Source organism: Papio anubis, chromosome 2, assembly GCF_008728515.1.
Source record: "Papio anubis isolate 15944 chromosome 2, Panubis1.0, whole genome shotgun sequence".
NCBI lineage: Eukaryota > Metazoa > Chordata > Mammalia > Primates > Cercopithecidae > Papio > Papio anubis.
In genome coordinates this window covers 138383266-138405496 of record NC_044977.1, presented here as the reverse complement: position 1 = coordinate 138405496, position 22231 = coordinate 138383266, and the positions used below count along the sequence as shown (strand labels likewise).

Sequence of the window (22231 nt, the reverse complement as noted above, 5' to 3'; positions counted from 1 at the left end):
GTGTTGAAGTCTCCCAGTATTATTGTGTGGGTAACTAAGTCTCTTCATAAGTCTCTAAGACTTGTTTTATAAATCTTGATGTGTGTGTGTGTATATATATATAAATATGACATATATATATATATACACACACACACATACACACAAATATGTGTATATTTAGGATAGTTAAGTCTTCTTGTTGAATTGAAGTCTTTGTCGTTATGTAATGCCCTTCTTTTCCTTTTTGATTGTTGTGTGTTTAAAGTTTATTTTGTCTGAAATAAGAGCAACTTCTACTCTTCTTTGTTTTTCATCTTGAGTGATCTTTCTCCATACTTTTACTTTGAGCCTGTGTGTGTCACTGCACGTGAAATGGGTCTCCTGAAGATGGCATATAGTTGGGTCTCACTTCTTTATCCAACTTGTCATTCTGTGCCTTTTAAGTGGGGCATCTGTATAATTTATGTTCAAGGCTAATATTGATATGTGAGGATCTGAGCCTGGTATCTTGTTGTTATCTGGTTGTTATGTAGATTTGAGTGCATGGTTGCTTTATAGTGTCAGTAGACTATGTACTTAAGTGTTTTTGTACTGGCAGATAATGGCCTTTTTGTTTCCACATTTATCACTCCCTTAAGGACATCTTATAAGGCAGGTCTGGCAATAAATTCCCTTAGCATTTTCTTGTCTGAAAATTATTTTATTTCTTCTTCACTTATGAAGCTTAGTTTTGCTGGATACAAAATTCTTGGTTGAAATTTCTTTTAAGAATGCCGAAGATAGGCCCCTCATCTCTTCTGGCTTGTAAGATTTCTGTTGAAAGGTCTAGTGTTAGCCTGATGGGGTTCCCTTTGTATATAACCTGCCCCTTCTCTTCAGTTGCCTTTAGCATTTTTTCTTTCACACTGACCTTGGAGAACCTGAAGACTATATGTCTTGGGGATGGTCCTCTTGTAGTATAGTATCTCACTGGGGTTCTCTGAATTTCTTGAATCTGGATGTAGACCTTTCTAGCAAGGTTAGGGAAATTTTCATAGATGATATCCTCAAATACATTTTCCAAGTTGCTTGCTCTCTTTCCCTAATTTTCTGGAATGCCATTGAATTGCAGGTTTGGTATCTTTATATAATCCCACATTTCTTGGAGGTTTTGTCTTTTTTTTTTTTTTTTTTTTTTTTTTTTTGAGATGGAGTCTCACTCTGTCACCCAGGCTGGAGTGCAGTGGTGCAATCTTGGCTCACTGCAAGCTCTGCCTCCTGGGTTCACGCCATTCTCCTGCCTCAGCCTCCCGAGTAGCTGGGACTACAGGCACCCGCCACCACGCCTGGCTAATTTTTTGTATTTTTAGTAGAAATGGGTTTCACCATGTTAGCCAGGATGGTCTTGATCTCCTGACCTCATGATCTGCCCGCCTCAGCCTCCCAAAGTGCTGGGATTACAGGCATGAGCCACCACGCCTGGCCTTGGTTTTGTATATTTTTTGATCCTTTTTTTCTTTTATTTTGTGTGACTAAATTTATTTGCAGAACTTGTTATTCAAGCTCTGATATTCTTTCCTCAGCTTGGTTTACTCTGTTGTTAAAACTTCTGGTTGTGTACTATTATGAATTTTTTTTTTTTTTAGACAGAGTCTCACTCTTGTCACCCAAGCTGGAATGCAATGGTGTGATCTTGGCTCACTGCAACCTCCACATCTCAGATACAAGCAATTCTCCTGCCTCAGCCTTCCAAGAAGCTGGGATTACAGGTGCCCACCACCATGACAATCTAATTTTTGTATTTTTAGTAGAGACAGGGTTTTACCATGTTGGCCAGGCTGGTATTGAACTCCAGACCTCAGGTGATCTGCCCGCCTCTACCTCCCAAAGTGCTGGGATTACAGGCATGAGCTGCCATGCCCAGCCAATATTATGTAATTCTTGTAGTGAGTTTTTCAGCTCTAGATCTGTTAGATTCTTTCTAAAAATGGCTGTTTTGTCTTTCAGCTCTCATATAGTTCTGTTGGATTCCTTAAATTCCTTGGATTGAGTTTCTACTTTCTCTTGAATCTTGGTGATCTTTGTTGCTATAAAGACCCTGAATTCTATGTCTATTATTTCAGTCATTTTGGTTTGTTTAAGAACCATTGCTGGGGAGCTGATTCAGTCTGGTTAAGAACCATTGCTGGGAGCTAACAGAGTCATTTGGAGGTAAGAAGACACCCTGACTTTTACAGTTGCCAAAGTTCTTGCACTGGTTCTTTTTCATTTGTGTTGGCTGATGTTCCTTTAGTATTTGAAGTTGCTGTTCTTTTTGGGTGGGCCTTCTTGTTTTTATATTCTCTGATGCCCTTGAGGGTTTGACTATGGTTAAGTCGGGTTTAGTTTATTAGTTTCTTTTCTAGATGCTTTTGGGGGCCAATGCTTAGCTCAACACTCCTGGGCTGCATGCTGTGTTTCTGGGGTCTGGGAATAGGTATGCAGTTTTGTTCTCTGGCTCCTTGAGGTTAAATACCTGCCGTACTGGAGGGGCTGAGGTGTCCCAGTCCACTGACAACAACACTTCAATGGGGACTGCCAGCAAAAGTGCTGGTGGGGCGGCAGTCCACCCTTTTGTGTGTGTGTGCTGGCCATGTGGTGCTGTGTCAGTGCAAATGTGTGTACTGGCAGGTTGGCAGGGGTCATTGCATGTGTGTGCACTTGTGGTGGGTCCATGTGCTGATGCATGCTGGTGGGGTGGTGCTGGGTCCCTGCACATATACATGCTAGCAGGGTAGCAGGGGCTCCATGTGTGCATGTATGCTGGCACAGTGGTAGAGGGGCTGCAAGCAAGTGCACACCAGTTGGGGAGGCTGCCGGCAGGCAGAGGTCTTTCTGCAAAAGTGCTCCAATGGTTAGGCAAGGTCTGCTGGCAAAAGATATGACAATGGCCACTAGCAAGCTGAGGCTGTGCTACAAAAGAGCATGGCCAGGCAGTGACCCTGGAAGAGGCTAGCAGACAGGACACACTCAGATCTGACTGGCCCCATCCTACGGGCAAGACTACCCTGCTCTGTCCAGGTCTGGCAGCAAACAAAGGCTAAAGCTGACTAGAGGTGTATGGTGAGCTTTGTGGAATAGGCATCCGTGGATGTACCCTATTGCAGCTGTTCCCATGCCAAACCTTCTGGGCTCCACACAGGCTGGAGTTCTATCTCTACTAACTCTCTGGAAAGTTCTCTCTGCCAGCTCAGATGTCCCTGGGGCTCGTGAAGTATCCCACAGCTACTGTCCCAGAGGTCTGTGGCAGAAGTAGGCCACTTAATGCCTATATTACTCACCAGTTTTCTAGGAGCTGCTCAAGGCCAGGAGCAGTTTTGGCACATGGATACTCCATGCAGGGTTCCCAGTATCCTCCTCTTTCAGCCTGGGGTCTACATCCTCCTGTCTGCTCTCAATGCCTTCTCTCCAAAGATCTGTTCAGAGTATCCTCCTTTCTTCATTGTGTATTTTTGGAATCTTTGTAAAAGATCAGTTGACTGCAGTAGACACTTGAAGAACATGGGTTTGAACTGCCCAGGGTCCACTTACATGCAAATTTTCTTCCACCTCTGCTGTCCCTGAGACAGTAAGACCAACCCTGCTCTTTCTTCTCTTCCTCCTCAGCCTACTCAACATGAAGATGATGAAGATGATAATGATGAAGATCTTTATGATGATCCACTTCCACTTACTAAATACTAAATATATATGCTATTTCTTATGATTTTCTTAATGATATTTTCTTTTCTGTAGCTTACCGTATGGAAAGAATGCAGCATATAATATAATACATATAACACAAGAAATATGTAATAATTGGCTGTTTATATTATTTGTAGGGCCAACAGTAGGCTATTAGTAGTTTTTGGGGAGTCAGAAGTTATGCACAGAGTTTTTGGGGAGTCAGAAGTTATACGTTTTCACTGTGTGGGAAGTTGTCACTCCTAACCACCATACTCTTGAAGGGTCAACTGTATATATGTGTAGATTTATTTCAGAATTCTTTTCTGTTCCATTTGTCTAAACATCTACCAGTATGCCATACCATACTGTTTTAATTACTGTTGCTTTGTAATATATATTAAAATCAGGAAGTGTGATATCTTCAGCTATTTTTTCAAGATTGTGTTGGCTATTCAGGAACTTTTGTGGTTCCATGTAACTTTTAGAATTTTTTTTCTATATCTGGGAGAAATACTATTGGGATTGTGAGAAAAATTACATTATGTCTATAGATTGCTTTGGGTTGTATGGAGATTTTAACAATATTAAGTTTTATAATTTATGAATACAGGATAGCTTTCCATTTGTTTGTGTTTTCTATCAGTTTTTTTAATCGAAGCAAAAATAAACAAGTGAGACTTTGTTAAACTAAGCAGCTTTTATACAGCAAAAGAACCAACGAGTAGAGTAAATATGGCAATCTAAAGAATGGAAAAAAATACTTGCAGAACATATTTCTGTTAAGACATTCAAGGCTGGGTGTGGTGGCTCATGTCTGCAACCCCAACACTTTGGTGGGACAGAGGCAGGAGAATCACTTGAACTCAGGAGTTTGAGGCCAGCCTGAGCAACATAGTGAGGCCCTGTCTCTACAAAAAATACAAAAATTAGCTGGGTGTAGTGGCCTGAGGTCTCAGCTTCTTGGGAGGCTAAGGTGGGAAGATCACCTGAGTCCAAGAGAGCAAAGTTGCTGTGAGCCACAATTACACCACTGCACTCCAGCCTGGGTGACAAAGTGAGATCTCGTCTTAAGAAAAAGCAAAAAAATAAAAAAGACAATCCAATGGCCAACAGGCAGCACCTGCTTGCAGGGCAGCCTCATATGGTGCCCTTGGGGACTGCATTGTAGCTCCTGTGCTGGCAGACAATGCCTGACCAGTAGGAGCTCCAGTGGGGTGGCCCTTATGGCCACATGCCAGCCAGCCTGCTCTTTCTCCACACTGCAGCTTCCCCTAGGCTCATGGCAACCCCCACATTGTGTTGCTGGTGTGTGTGTGCATGGGCAGGCCTTTCTTTTCCTTGCCTTGCATGCATGTGTGTGTGCACCCTGCCCTGCTGCTGCTGTGGTAAGAGTACATTCCACACACCCCTACCACTGGACTGCCATTGTAATCAAAGCCTTGGCAGGCACAGAACAGGTCAACCCTGCACCCTCCCACACCCTGCCCTTATACCAACACTGCCATGGGAGTAAAATTAGGCACAGAGGACAGTGGACTTTCCACCTCCCTAAGTGACCACCCCTGCTTTCAGTGCACAGAGAATGCACACAGACCTGTGCCCAAGTGCAGACTGCTCATGAGCTGTGCTGCCTCTGCCATCATGATGAATGTCCACATAGAGGCAGGCATTCTGGCACCTACTAGCATCCTGTTGCAGCCAAAGAGGGTTCACCTATGGAGGGCTCACCAAAGAGGGTTCTGTGCTGCCACAGACACTGCAGCTGACATGTCCAAAAAGGACAGTCCCATTGACACTGCACTGTGAAATGCATTGACTGACACTACCCATCAGAGTGTAGTGACCAGTGGTGTGGGAGCACCTTGCCCACCTCCAGTGCAGTGGATTCCTGATCTCAAGGAGCCAGAGAACAAAGTCAGGGCCTGATGTAAGTCCCCCCGAGTTAAGAGTACACAGTCCAGGATTTGGGAGCTGAGCATCGCCCCCTACAATCTTCCAGAAAGGAAGCCAGTTGGCTGGTTCCACCTTATACCACAGTCAAACTTTCAAGGTCATCAAATAGGATAAAAGAAAAAAAAACACCCAAAGGTCAGCAACTTCAAAGATTGAAGAAACATCAGCCCACAAAGATGAGAAAGAACCAATTCAAGTACTTTGACAACTTAAAAAACCAGAGTGCCTTCTTCCTTCCAAAGTTCCATACCACCTCTACAGCATGGGATCTGAACTGGGCTGAAATGGTTGAAATGACAGAAACAGAATTCAGAATACAGATAGGACTGAAGATCATTGAGATGCAGGAATATGTTGAAAACCAATACAAGGAAGCTAAGAATCACAATAAAATGATACAGGAGCTGACAGGCAAATAACCAGTATAGAAAAGAATGTAACTGACCGAAAGAGTTGAAAAGTACACTATAAGAATTTCATAATGGATTCAAAGAATTAATAGTAGAATAGACAAAATTGAGGAAATAATCTCTGAGCTTGAAGACTGGCTTTCTGAAATAAGATAGTCAAGAATAGAGAAAAAAGCATGAAAATGAATGAACAAAACCTCCAAGAAATATGGGATGATGTAGAGAGACCGAATCTACAACTCATTGGTGTCCCCAAAAGAGATGGGGAGAGGGTAAGCACTTTGAAAAAGTATATTACGCATAAGAACTTTACCAATCAAGCTACGGAGGCCAACATCCAAATTCAGGAAATGCAGAGAATCCCAGTAAGATACAGCACAAGAAGATCACCCCCAAGATGCATAATCATCAGCCTTTCCAAGGTCAAAATGAAAGAAAAAATGTTAAAGGCAGCTAGAGAGAACAGTCAGTTAACCTACCAAGGGAAACCCATAAGACTAACAGTGGACCTTTCAGCAGAAACCCTATAAGCCAGAAGAGATTGGGGGCCAGTATTCAACATTCTTAAAGAAAAGGAATTCCAACCCCAGATTTCATATCCAGCCAAACTAAGCTTCATAAGTGAAGGAGAAATAAGATCCTTTTCAGACAAGATAATGCTGAGGAAATTTGTTACCACTAGACCTGCCTTACAGGAGCTCCTGAAGGAAACACTAACTATGGAAAGGTAAGACCATTACCAGCCACTACAAAAACACATCTAAGAACATGGACCAGTGACACTATAAAGAAATCACACAAACAAGTCTGCATAATAACCAGGTAGCATCATAACAGGATCAAATCCATACATGTCAATACTAACCTTGAATGTAAATGGGCTAAATGCCCCAATTAAAAGGCACAAAGTGTTAAGATGAATAAAGAACCAAGACCCAGTGGTATGCTGAATTCAAGAGACCCATCTCACATGCAATGACATGCATAAGCTCAAAATAAAGAGATGGAAAAAAATTTACCAAACAAATGGAAAACAGAAAAAAGCAGGGATTGCAATCCTAATTTCAGACAAAAGAGACTTTAAATCAACAAAGATGAAAAAAGACAAAGAAGGGCATTATATAATGGTAAAGGGTTCAATGCAGCAAGAAGGCTTAACTATTCTAAATATATATGCACTAAACACAGGAGGAGCCAGATCCATAAAGCAAGTTCGTACAGACCTTTGAAGAGATTTAGACTTCCACACAATAATAATGGGAGGCTGTAACACTCAACTGACAGTATTAGACAGATCATCAAGGCAGAAAATTAACAAAGATACTCAGGACCTGAACTCATCACTGGATGGACCTAATCGACATCCACAGAATTCTCCACCCAAAAGTAACAGAATATACATTCTTCTTACCACTACATGAGACATACTCTAAAATTAACCACATAGTCAGACAGAAAACACTCCTCAGCAAATGCAAAAGAACTGAAATCATAATAACAACTCTCTTAAATGGCAGTACAATCAAATTAGAAATTAAGACTAAGATATTTACGCAAAATCATACAGTTACATGGAAACTGGATAACCTGCTCCTAAATGACTTTTGAATTAAGAATGGAATTAAGACAGAAATCAAGAAGTTCTTTGAAACTAATGGGATCAAAGATACAACATAACAGAATCTCTGGGACACAGCTAAGGCAGTGTTAAGAGGGAAAGTTATAGCACTGAATGCCTACATCAAAAAGAGAGATTTCAATTTAGCAACCTAACATCACAGCCAACCCCAAAGGTAGCAGAAGACAAGAAATAACCAAAATCAGAGCTGAACTGAAGGAGACTGAGACACACAAAAAAACTATTCAAAAGATCAGTGAATATAAGAATTGGGTTTTCAAAAAGTGTGTAAAATAGATAGACTTCTAGACAGACTACTAAAGATGAAAAGGTCCAATTTAACAAAATCAGAAATGATAAAGTGGATATTATCACTGACCCCACAGAGGTGCAAACATCCAACAGAGAATATTATGAACACCCCTGTGCACAAATACTAGAAAGTCTAGAAGAAATGAATAAATTCTTGGACATATACACCCTCCCAAGACTGAACCAGAAAGAAATAGAATCCCTTCACAGACCAGTAATGACCTCCAAAACTGAATCAGTAATAAATAGCCTACCAACCAAAAAAGCCCAGGACCAGACAGATTCACAACCAAATTCTTCCATTTGCACAAAGAGGAGCTGGTACAATTTATACTGAAACTATTCCAAAAAAATTAGGAGCGATTCTTCCCTATTTCATGCTATGAGGCCAGCATCCTTCTGTACAAAAATCTGTCAGAGGCACAACAAAAAAAGAAAACTTCAGGCCAGTATCCTTGGTGAACATTGATGCAAAAATCTCCAACAAAGTGTTGGCAAACTGAATTCAGCAGCACATTAGAAATCTTGTTCATCACAATCAAGTAGGCTTTGTTCCTGGGGTGTAAGGTTAGTTCAACATATGCAAATCAATAAATGTGATTCATCACATAAACAGAACTAAAGACAAATACTACCCGATTATCTCAATACATTCAGGAAAGGCTTTTGATAAAATTCAATACCCTTTCAAGTTAAAAATTCCCAATAAGCTCGGTACTGAAGGGACATACCTCAAAATAATAAAAGTCATCTATGACAAACCCATGGCCAACATCATACTAAATGGGCAAAACCTGGAAACATTCCCCTTGAAAACCAGCACAAAACAAGGATGTCTTCTCTCACCACTTCTATTCAACATAGTATTGGAAGTCCTGGCCAGGGCAATCAGGCAAAAGAATGAAATAAAGGGCATCCAAATAGGAAGAGAGAAGGTCACACGATCCCTGTTTGCAGATGACATAATCCTTTATCTAGAAAACCCCATAGTCTTGGCCCAAAAGCTCCTTAAGCTGATAAATAGCTTCATCAGTCTCAGGATAGAAAATCAATGTATGGGCCAGGTGCGGTGGCTCACGCCTAGAATCTCAGCACTTTGGGAGGCCGAGGCGGGCGGATCACAAGGTCAGAAGATCAAGACCATCATGGCTAACATGGTGAAACCCTATGTCTACTAAAAATACAAAAAATTAGCCAGGCGTGGTGGCAGGCGCCTGTAGTCCCAGCTACTCAGGAGGCTGAGACAGGAGAATGACATGAACCCGGGAGGCAGAGCTTACAGTGAGCCAAGATCGTACCACTGCACTCCAGCCTGGGTGACAGAGTGAGACTCCGTCCCCCCCCCAAAAAAAGAGAAAATCAATGTATGTACAAGATTTGAAATCCACCTAAGTGTCTATCAACAAATGAAAGGATTAATAAAATGTGCTACATATACAGAAATAAATATTATTTAGAGTTAAAAAGAATGAAATTCTGTCACTTGCAACAACATGAATGGAACTGGAGGACGTTATGTTAAGTAAAAGAAGTCAGGCACAGAAAGAACATTTTCACATGTTCTCGTTCATATGTGGGAACTAAAAATTAAAAATAACTCGTGGAGATAGAGAGAATGGTGATTATTAGAGGCTGGGAAAAAAAGCAGGGAGGGGAGAGATGCCCACTGATGGACAAATGGATTTTTAACAAAGCAGTATACAATCACATGCCATACAATGACTTTTTGGTCAACTCCAAACTGCATGTATGACAGTGGTCCTGTAAGACTACAGTGAAAAATTCCTATCACTTGGTGGCATCATAGGCCTTGTAGCCATTGTAACATCATAATGTCATAGCACAATTACTTAATTTTTAGGTAAATTTGATGTAGCTTAAGTATATAGTTTTATACAGTAGTGTATGGTAATGTCCTGGGCCTTCACATTCACTCACCAGTCAGTCACTGACAACTAGGGCAACTTTCAGTCCTGCATCCTCCATTCATAGTAAGTCCACTATCCCAGTTACCATTTTTAATCTTTTGTACTGTATTTTTACTGGACTTTTTTTCTGTTTAGATATGTTTATGTGCAGAAATACTTACCACTGTGCCACAATTGCCTACAATTGCCACAATTACCTACAATTGCCACAACTGCCTACAGTCACCTACTGTGTCAGTACAGTAACATGCTGTAGAGGGTTGAAGCCTAGGAGTCATAGGGTCTACCACATTGCCTAGGTGTGTAGTAGACTGTATCACCTAGGTTTGTGTAAGTATACTCTGCCATGTTTGCACAGTGACACAATTGCCTAAGGACATAGTTCTCAGAATGTATTCCCACTGTTATGTGATCATGGCTGTATATACACAATGGAATATGATTCAGCCTTTAAAAAGAAAGAAATCCTGCAGAATGCAATGACATAGACAAACCTTGAAAACATTATGCTAAGTGAAATAAGCTAGTCACAGAAGGACAAATACTGCATGTTCCACTTATAAAAGGTATTTGAAATAGCCAAACTCATGGAAGCAAATAATAATATCGTGGATTCCAGGGATTCGGGGTGGAGGAAACTGAGTTGCTAACCAACATGTATAAAATCTTAGTTATGCAAAATTAATACTTTCTGGAGATCTTCTGTACAATATTATTCCTATTGATAAAGTACTGTATTGTACACTTTAAAATCTGCTAAAAGAGAAAATCTCACATTAAGTATTTTTACAATAATACTTTTTAAAAAGCTGACATATTTAAAGGGAGAAATACATGGTTTCTCTAAAACTTGGAGATTTTAATATTATCTCTCAGCAATTAAAAGACCAGCTAGACAAAAAGAAATTAGTAAAGAAATAGAGAACTTGAACAACATTATCAAGTACCTTGGCTAATATTTATAAAACTAAAGGAGAAACATCTGTGTTCCGAATTTAGATAATAAAATTATTTAAAAATTACAGGATTCTATTTATTTATTTATTTTTTACTTTTCTATTTGTTCACGTTTTCTTAAAATTTTACTTTAAGTTTCAGGATACATGTGCAGAATGTGCAGATTTGTTATATAGATATACATTTGCCATGGTGGTTTGCTGCACTTATCAATCTGTCATCTAGGTTTTAAGTCCCACATCCATTAGGTATTTATCCTAATGCTCTCCTTCCCCTTGCCCCCCACACCCCGACAGGCTCTTGTATATGTTGTTCCCCTCCCTGTGTCCATGTGTTCTCATTGTTCAACTCCCACTTATGAGTGAGAATATGTGGCGCTTGGTTTTCTGTTCCTGTGTTAGTTTGCTGAGGATGATTGGCTTCCAGCTTCAACCATGTGCCTGCAAAGGACATGAATTCACTTTTTTATGGCTGCATAGTATTCCATGTGTATATGTACCACATTTTCTTTATCCAGCCTATCATTGATGGGCATTTGGGTTGGTTCCAAGTCTTTGCTATTGTGAATAGTGCTGCAGTAAACATATGTGTGCCTGCGTCTTTATAGTAGAATGGCTTATATTTCTTTGGGTATATACCAAAGGGATATACTGTTAAGTGGCTTTCTTAACAGTAATGGGATTTCCAGGTCAAATGGCATTTCCGGTTCTAGACCCTTGAGGAATCGTCACACTGTCTTTCACAATGGTTGAACTAATTGACATTGCCATCAACAGTGTAAAAGCATTCCTATTTCTCCACAGCCCCGTCAGAATCTATTGTTTCTTGACTTTTTAAAATAATCACCATTCTGACTGGTGTGAGATATTATCTCACTGTGGTTTTGATTTGCATTTCTCTAATGATCAGTGATGATGAGCTTTTCATATGTTTGTTGGCCACATAGATGTCTTCCTTTGCCCACTTTTTCATGGGATTGTTTGTTTTTTTCTTGTAAATGTGTTTAAGTTCCTTGTCGATTCTGGATGTTAGACCTTTGTCTATTTGTAGATTGTAAAAATTTTCTCCCACTGTATAGCTTGTCTGTTCACTCTGATGCTAGTTTCTTTTGCTGTGCAGAAGCTCTTTAGTTTAATTAGATCTATTTGTCAATTTTGGCTTTTGTTGTAACTGCTTTTGTTGTTTTCATCATTCATTCCTTTTTTGAGACATTACTCAGTAAATGTCTGACTTCTGCATATATAAAATGTACTTTGGTTCCCTTTTTATTTGTTGTTTCATATTAAGATGAAGACTAAATTTCCAAATTTTTGGTTCCTTATGTTCAGTGCTTCCTCTTCTTGTCTCCTACTTATTCTAACAAAGTATTTTTAAATATTTTGCAGTGTACTAAATTTTTTTCCATCCATGCGCGCACGCACACACACACACTCATTTAATTGGTTAGAAGAAATATCAAAAAATAAATTTATTTTTCTTGATCATTTTCTGTTTATTTTCTATCTATTGATTGATCTATCTATTATCTATCATACCTATCAATCATCTATGTCATCTTAATGTGTTCATAATTTATATTGTGCTCTGGTGTTGCTCTCTTAACTGACAATGATTTGGCTTACCCAAGAGTATAGCCACTGATGGTTCTAACAACAAAAGTGAATCGTATTTTTTTTTGCCAATTAGCAGTACACATACCCATTAGGGAGGCCAGCAGGTTTTATCCTCTAATCACATTGCCACTATTGGGTAAGTGCTGGGATTACACGCGTGAGCCATTGCCCTGGCCAGGGCCTTTAAATTATCTGAAAATTTGACATAATTCTTCATCAAACCAAAACAAAACATCATAAAATCAGTTGCTTCACAGTTCTAAAGGAACTATTCATAAAAGTTATGATAATACCTTACTTTTATTTTACAGTTCCGTAAGTGACTTACAGACACTATTTAACTCGTCTTTCTTAAAACCTCAAGGAGGTAGGTAGATATGTAATTGCATATCTTGAAACACCTAGATGTTAAGGGATTTTCTTAAGGTTACACAGCAATCTCTTTGCAAGGTAGGATTGCATACTAGATCTTGAGATCCAGCTTTCAGAAAATTATGAAAACATTCCAATGTAATATTTGTTTGAAAATGTTTTAAAGCTTATTTCAAAATTATGTTGCCATAGAATAATATTTGTTTTATGAAAGTTTCTAACGCTGAAGAAACTTGAGAACCATCTAGTTTTTGAGGATTCCTATAATATGATACATGTGACATTCGTATTAGGGGAGTAGTAAAGTCACACTCTTAAGCACCGCATTATGATGTGTCTGCCTCACATGGAAACTGTATGTCACTGTAACAGGATTTCCCAAATTAGCACCATTGACATTTTGGACCAAATAATGCTTTGTTATGAGGAATTACTGCGCACATTGTAGGCTGTTTAGCACCATCCCTGGCCTCTACCACCTAGATGCCAGTAACAACTCCCCAGTTATGACAAATAATACTTCCAAATATTGTCAAATCCCCTGGGGCAAAATCATTTCCTGCGGAGAATCACTATTATTATTTGACTGACTGCCCAAGTAAGTGAAACTGTGGAAAACTGGAGTTTCCTTTCCATGTTCTCAATAACTTGAGTATTGATTCACAAATTTGGAAGGATAAGGTTAGAATGAGGTTTCCAGAACCTCATTTGAATATAGAGTTAGTGAAAAAAGCCCCTTTCCCTGACTTTTAGGTCAGAAAGTAATTTTGACAAAAGAGAAATTCTCTGTATAAAGACATAAAAAATCTTCTTTGTGCCATGGGAATGGGTAACATGTCTGGACATAGTAGAGCTACAATCAAGTAAGAGACTTTTAGAAGAGAAATCTTAGTTTTACAGATTTGGGCCAAACCAAAACTTGTTTGAAATAACTAATCCAGAGGAATTTTCATGACTTCTTATGGAGTAGCAATTCAGGAAATGAAAGTATTAACTAGTACTTTAATATTTGTTATACAAATATGTTCATAATTAATACTGATAAAAATATTAGAAATTGATAAAAAGAAAAAAAAATCTTTACCAAATAGGATTAAGAAACGATCTTCTGCTTCTGTCAGAATTTTACTGATTGTGTTGTTTAGGCTGTACTGAAATTTTGGTGCTACATTTTTGTTCTGCCCATGAATTTTTTCATTAGATCAAAACTTTCATTACTAACAGGACATGATCCCCAGCCTCTGCCATCAGTTGTTTAGCAATTGTAATAATGACATTAAGCTTCCTTCAATATTCTCTGCTAAATGCCTGTTTTCAGTAAGTCATTGCTCTAGAAATATCTATGTTCTGCATTTTAGTTCCTCCTTGACTTTGGGACGAACTTATAAACCTGCTCCTTTGACAGGAGGATTAACTGCTAGATTTAGGATTAATCTATAAATAAGGTCTTGATAATACTTTCTGGAAGTTATATATTAATTGTCTCATTTTACAGATGAGGAAGTTGAGACACTGAGATGTTAAATAACTTGCCCACGTTACAGATTAGGGACGTAGCAGAGATTCAAACTCAGGGCTGTCTGATGAGCAAGATTATGTTCCATCATACTGAAGTGCCTTCCTGTCTCCCATGAAAAGAGGTAGCAGTATTCTCACAGACTCTTAAGCAACTAATATATGGTATATGTGTATATTTATACATGTAATACACACACACATTTTTAGCTATGGTATAATTGGGGGTGGATGGGGAGTAGAGTAATGTTGAATATTGATACAAGAGAGAAAAGTCAGAAAAGAAAAGGATCCCAAGTATGAAATGATGTTTGGGAAGGGAGCCTATTTATTATTTTATTTATTATGCATCCATCTATTTGTTCAATCTTTTATTCATTCATTCAACAGGCACATATTAAGCCTAGAATGTACTAGCCAATGTGGTACTGGACTGACGTGGCTCTTGGATCTCATGGTGGGACGACATAGAATGGACTTATGAGAAAAGCCAGCTGGGGCTCCAGGAGCGACGCAGAGCAGAGAGAGGTATTACTATCTGTGGGGTAAAGGGAAAGATGCCAAAACCCTGATTGGAGTACCACTCAGGGAGAAAAAGGAGAGAAATCTGTACCTACTTTGTGGATGTGTCTGGGGATATTGTCTACATGAAATTAATTACTGCTCCCAGCTCAGCCTTTACAGCTCCATGACCTTACCAGTAGTTACAAGGGCATTAATATACTTGCAGCTACTTGCATACTTGCTTTCAGTCTAATATAGCTCTGATGTAGCAGGTATTTGTGGTATCAAGAGAACAATAAGAACATGACTAAGATTCAGTCAGAATCACCAGTTTACTTAATTGGCCCTCATTTTACATTATAAGTTCCCATATTGAGGCCAGTTCATACATCTTTATACAAAAATTTGAACTTAAAATTTAGCCTTTTGAGAAACATATAATTCATTTTAATCCAGAAATTTTTATTTTAGGGACTCCTAGACCAAATGGGAAAAAATTACAGCACAGTAAAACAATCTTTGAGCTGCATAATAAACATATGTAAGGCAATTTTATTGTAATTGAATATAAAATGGTTTGTGTGACTAACAGAAAAAGTTTTTCTAAATTTCCTTAATAGTTTTTCTTTTTGGTTTATAAATACCATTAGTATCAAGTGACTGCAACTATATGGCTTAATCTGGCCTGGGAATTCACAAGAAATAAAGTGCAACTAGTAATTCAAGTTATTTTCTCTACACAGTGGTAATGTCCATTAAATTACAAATAACTATTATGGAGTAGTGAGGGGGTTTGCAATGGAATTTAAAAGAGCTGTTGCACTCATGAGTATAATTTTATCCCTTGCAAATTATGGCATGTCTGTTTATAGTAATGAAGTATTATAGAGATCACTGAGTCATAGGTAGTTCACATGGGAAGATGCTATAGTTTTCTAACCTTTTCCCAGTTGATGTTACCATTGGAAGCCAGAGTTATAACATATCAGTGACAACACAGGGCCACGCTCCTCCTCCTACTCCTATGACTTCCTAAATCCATGTAACTGAGTCCGATTGCCAGATATGCAATTCTTATGCAGAATGAGCGCCCCGAGGTTTCAAACCCTCCACTGGTATCTCTTTGGCTATGCAACACCTCCTCAAACAAGCAATAGCATCAGAAAACCAGTTTGCTTTCCTTTGATGAAGGTGTTGGTTTTGTCTGTGCTTGAGCTTTTCAGGCCTAATTTTCCCTATAGGACCAGTGAATAACTCTGGATGGCAGATAAATCATAGAGTGGAGAGAAAGGAGTGGAAGGCTTCAATGATGATACTCTGTTTCCATCAATGACAGGTAAGCTTTTCAAACTGAAGCTGGTGAAAGACCTGAGTAAGTTTATTTTCAAGTCAAGCCTGTTTGAGGCATTGTTACTGGAATATTCCCAGATTTCACTGGTCTGTGGTTACAAATAAAGCTGAAATATTAATAATATTCCAGTCTTGATGGCTCACTAACTCCGACTGCAACAGAAGCTATCAGGCCCCTGCAAAATTCCCTCTCCCAAGACTTTTCAGTAGTCCCTGCAGTATGTCCCATATGAGCTCTCCTGCAGGGCACTACCTCCTTCCCACCAGGCCTCCACTGAGTACTTCTGTCTCTGCTGACCACCAGTGATGTATGTCTGTTGTCACAAGTAGTATCAGTTTCCTATTGCTACCATAACAAATTACCAAAAAATTTATGGTTTAAAATAATAGAAATTCATTATCTGATATTTCTGGAGGTCAGAAGTGTAAAATGGGTCTTATGGGGCTAAAATCAATATGTTGGCAGAGCTATATTCCTTTTAGGGGATTAAGGGGAGAATCTACTTCCTTGCCTTTTACAGCTTCTAGAGGTTGCCTGCATTTCTCAGCTCCGGACCCATCTTCCGTTTTCAAAGTGCATCACTCCAAGCTCTGCTTCCATTTCCCCATGACCACATCTTTTTCTGACTCTTAACACTTCATCCTCCTTCTTATAAGGGCTCTTATAGTTAAACTGGACCCTCTCGCAAAATCTTGGGTAATCTCCCCACCTCAAGATCCTGAGCTATTAATAAATCATACCTGCCAGGTCCCTTTACCATGTAAGGCAATATATTCACAGGTTCTGGGAATTAGGATGTGGAAATCTTTGGGGGGCCATTATTCGGCCCACCACAGAAGCTACCTGCCCAGACATGGATGCTGCCATTTATCTCCACCAATGCCCTAGAATTCTTACAATACAGGAGTGGTGCTGGGTGTAAAACAAAAAAGGGGGTGGGGAGAAACAGGCATCACCCCACTCTATGTGGTACCTCAGAAGCACATGCTTCAACATCCCTGTGAGAAAAGTTGTCCAGCTTCTACTTCTGTTCCTCGGTGAAGAGCTCTGGTGAAATTCATAGGCCTGGGCTGGGGTCATTCATCATGTGTTCTTCTCTATCCACTATACTTTATTCCTGCAAGTGAACATTCCCACATACAACTTCCCCCGGCAGACCTTCTATTTATTTATTTATTTATTTTTTGAGATGGAGTCTGGCTCTGTCGTTCAGGCTGGAGTGCAGGGGCCAGATCTCAGCTCACTGCAAGCTCCGCCTCCCGGGCTTACGCCATTCTCCTGCCTCAGCCTCCCAAGTAGCTGGGACTACAGGCGCCCGCCACGTCGCCTGGCTAGTTTTTTGTATTTTTTTTAGTAGAGACGGGGTTTCAACGTGTTATCCAGGATGGTCTCGATCTCCTGACCTCATGATCCGCCCATCTCGGCCTCCCAAAGTGCTGGGATTACAGGCTTGAGCCACCGCGCCCGGCCCCGGCAGACCTTCTAATGTGGAGAATTCACACATGTATGTGGAGCTTGGGCATAGTCAGCTCCTCAGTACCAACATGCCTAAATCTTAGCTTAGGCCTGTGTTCTCTTGATATAATTCATTAATTTGAGAATTCACTAATCCATCTTAATTCATTCCTGAAAAACTCACCACTAAATGAAAAGCCATTATATTAAAAATGTTGTCATTAAATTTAATGAGAAAAAGTACGACACATCCCATCTCAACCACCCTCCTCCTAAGATATTGAAAGCATGCAATACTTGCACGTTCCTCTACGACATTCATATTAATACATTCACATTCCATTCATTCACAATATGTGTTAAGATGGACCTGCTGTGGGGTTAGAAGTTGGATGGATGAAGAAAGTCACTGCACAGGGTGGATAACATAATAAAGGTAATGTATTGAAAACAAGCATAGTTGACTCCAGCTTAAAAACATCTTTTGTTTTTATATTGATATAATAATTGATATAATAATTATGCACATTAGTGGTATAATCACTTTGGTAGATTCTCTGCTACCTCTGATAGAAGCACTTAATTAGCATAATTCTAATCAGAATGTAGTATATAATGAAATCTGAACTACAAGGTAAAGTATCACTTTTTATATTTATTTAATGGGGTTTTTGATGAAACCAGCTATATCAAGATAAAAAAGAATTGTTGGAAAAGCGATAAAACTTTTCAAAAGACAATATTTACTTTTGCTACAGGAAGAAAGCCTATATTTATTAGACACTTATTTATGCCAAGCTCAGGGATTTTAAGACAAAGAAACAATCCCCATAATGAGGAGGTTCGCTGCTTAATGGGAGAGGAAGTATTAACACTGCACAGAAACAAAGCAAACCATTAATATGGTTATCAGGGAATGAATTGCTGAGCAATTTATATTTTTTCATTCAATATATTGATTTAAAAATATCATACAGTGAACCTGCATAACTTCTGTAAGTAGAAACACTTGTAATTTATCTTTACATTATCTACTTAGTGTAAGTTAAGCTACAATTAAGCCACTGAGCACATCCAACACTCATCTCAAAACTATCTCTTATACCTTAGAATTGGCGTTATATAATTATAAGCCACATATCTAATTTAAAGATGCTCTGTCATGCTTCCTCCAGCACAGGCCTGACTCTCCCAATCTTTAGGCTTTCTTGTAGGAGATACGATTCTAGTTGGCTCATGGGTTCTGACAAACTCCTTAGTATTCCCAAGGGAGTTACAGAATGTTTGAATTGGAAAGGGCCTCGGAGCTTAAAAGTAACTTATAATTACAACTGGGAAAATAGAGGCCTGGATCAATGATATGAGCTTGGCAGTAATGTGAATTATTGGCACCATGACCCTGGGCAGAAATTATTCATGTGCTTCTCTTAAATAAGGTGCCAGTTTGGGCTTCATAGGACCTACTACAAGAGATACTAAGATGCCTAGCACCACTCAGCTTGGACCAGAATTAATTAACAGCCAAAATCCAATGACTTCTTCCTGCACTTTCCATATCTCTCAAACTCTGCTGCCAAGATCAGTTCCAGCATGTTGGAGAATATAATGTAAACCGTGGCACTACCCTCAAATTTGGCTCCTTTTCTGGCTTTCTGGGCAGGCCAGCCACCTTTAGAAGTGACCACATCTTTTTGATGTCTCATCAATCGGCAGTGTGATACTTGGTTACTCAGTTGATATTTTCTCAGCACAGATCACTTTGGTCTGTGACTTAAAAGGTGGGCTCTGGCATATTATTCTTCATCTCTCTCCAGCCTGGACTTGCTTCTGGGCCTAGTCTGTCCTGGCTAGACAAAGATATTAGTGAAACAAACAAAAGAATTGCCCTCGAGCTGCCTTTTTCTCCTCAGCTCTGCTTATACTCCTCACCAAGTTGTTGAATTCCTCCTTGTCCCCTGTAACATTAGAGGTTGGCGTTGGAGTACTCTTTTTTCCATTGTGTGCAAAACTTCCAACTTTCTCCTTCGAAGTTAAGGGTGATAAGCAGAGCACTCCAAAACATTCTCTTAAAGATTTCATAGCTTAATCACTCAGAGATAAGTTTAAAGCTGAAAGAAAACTGTGTTAAAATTCCAGATCCCCCAGTTGCTTGCTATGTAGCTTTGTGACTTCAGCCAAAATTGAGTTTCTCCATCTGCGAAACAAAGATTATAATAGCACCAACTTACCGAGCAGAGACATTGAAATGATGCAGGTAAAACCCTTAGATGCAGTCCTGACATGCAGTAAGAACCCAACAGGCAGTAGCTTTGAGTATCCTTTGCTTCACTAACTCCCCAAACGCCACACTGGGACTCTTATTTATGGGATCTGTGTGCTGACATTCAATGTGCATACCCAGTTTGTGCCAAATTATATTGTAACTGATAATTAGATGCTGACATTTATGGTATCGTATCAGCACCCTTTTCTGGTTTTAAGATCTATTTTAATATTTTTGTTATTTGGGGTTATTTTTCTTAATTTTGCTGAGCTTCAAAGAGGTCAGTGATTTTAAAATAGGCATTCTCTCCATCATCTTTCCCAGAAGTACTGCCAAATTATTTTTCTATTTTGAATACACTATTCTGAATCTTTTCTCTGAACATGAGTGTCAAATTTGCTTTTAATAAAACATACTAAAAACTACATGATACTAAAAAACTAGGTGTAAAGAAAAAAATATAGAGTTTGTCACTTTATTTTATTTAAGATAGATGACCAAATTGATTTTTTAATTTTCTTTTTCCTTTTTAAATCTTGGAAATCCCACATAGGTCAAATCCCATGATTTAAACATTTTTTTTTTTTTTCTTGACTTCCTGGCTGTAATGCAATGATTTGATTTCTGTTTAGCTGATATTTCTTTTATCAATTCTCGCATTGCTTCTCATGTGACAAAATAAAACTCTGATTCTTTTTTCCATTTTTGCAGAAAAGAAAATAACCACTTGGCCCCATTTCTAGTGGTTTTGCCTGTACCAGAATGTCATAGAGAAATACAACCCGTTACAAACCTCAGAATGTCAGGGGAAGATGGATGGCCTGGAATATTTTGAACAATATAAATTGAGCAGAGTATAGAATATCTGACATTTTAAGCTAAGCTCTATTTTCTAGAAAAAAAGGAAAATATGGCTAAAATATTTCACAGTGCAAATCAGCCTTGATTCCTTCAAAATCATTCAAATAATTGTATGTGCTGATGAGAACAAGTTCTTTGCTTTTTAATGATGGTGTATATGAGTAATTCAGAGCCTTATTTCAAGATTACTGGTCAATCTATGCCTTTTACTGACATTAACCTTCCTGTAAAATGAGACCATTTAAGTTCACCTTTCAATTGACTGGCTGACATTATAAGTCACCTATTCTGAGATTTAATCAAGTATAAACTGAAAGTCTTCTTTAGGTCATGTTACCTAGTCTAGTAAAATTTGTTTGAAACAAGGCCTTTAATGCTGATCATCGAGCTCACACTGCCCTGGGTTCATGATTTCCTTAACTCATTGCTTTCTGAAATCTTTATTTGCTTCACTTTTCTTTGTTTCCGTTTTTCCCCATCACCCTGTGCAGGAAAGGTGAGCGCTAACTCTATTGAATGTGTTTGTTGCCATGGTGAGGAAAATAGTACAATTCCCCAGTTAATAGAGAGTATCAGGGTGAGGAAGATATTTCTTCCAAGCTCCCACGATTTTCATTTCATTACAGTGGAACTAAAGAGCACTGACAGGCCTGTTGATGCAAAATCTTATGTTAGATGTAGTTCATAATGTCATGCTATTCACTCAGAATATATAGTACTTTCCTTGGAGAAATTATTTAAAATGCTTGCAATGGAGAAACATTTGAAAAGGGACTTCATGTGGTCATTTACTTCCTAACTAAAAAAGAACTGGTATTCTATAGATTTCCATTTTGAGAACTGGACAGTACAGAGTAATATTGCTGCAAAATCCCTTATTAATTCATGCTTTAAAAAATGATTTGTGGCTTTTCTAAAGGAAAATGTCTTCATTTAGCTGTCCCATCTAAACTTGGGTGTGGAAAGCATAAAGAACCTATCTTTCACAAGTACAAAGGGTAATGCATTTTTAGTAATGTATGTGGTTCTGAACAAAAAATCTTTTACTCTTATCCCTTCTCTCTCATTTCTTTCCATCTCTTCTACTTACTCCTCCTACTCACCCCAACCTCTCTTTACATGCACTTATAGATTCACAAGAGCCAAATGTGTCAGGAATTTTTACTAGAAGACATAGAAGAAAGTAGCTAAGGTTCAATAGTGTAGCTGAATGTCTCCCATGAATTTTTTATTTGTTAGGTAATTCAAAACACCACAGCTGAACCTTGTGTAAGAGGTCATGTCAACTTCACAATCTTTCATTAAAATGGAAGCAAATAGAAAACTTTCTTAATTGCATTTTTCCTACTTATCTAAGTCTAATTTACTATGATGAAATGTACTTTGTTGAGCATTCCATTGTTTCAATAAAGAAATAAAATAAAGAAAAATAATTGTTAAAAACATAGATTAA

The 22231-nt window shown here is 38.7% G+C and overlaps 2 long non-coding RNA genes across 7 annotated transcripts in view; one reads left to right on the top strand and one right to left on the bottom strand.

Moving 5' to 3' along the window:
• The window catches only part of LOC110742632, a 288855-nt gene that overhangs the window by 40382 nt on the left and 226242 nt on the right, over positions 1-22231 (bottom strand). The window lies entirely within an intron of this gene.
• Positions 1-22231, top strand: part of LOC103882257 — a 90971-nt gene that overhangs the window by 63946 nt on the left and 4794 nt on the right. For all 3 annotated transcript variants that reach the window (XR_002520510.2, XR_004182248.1, XR_004182247.1), the window contains exons 2-3: positions 14735-14872; positions 16090-16184. This is a non-coding gene — a long non-coding RNA (uncharacterized LOC103882257). The remainder of the gene's footprint in view (positions 1-14734; positions 14873-16089; positions 16185-22231) is intronic.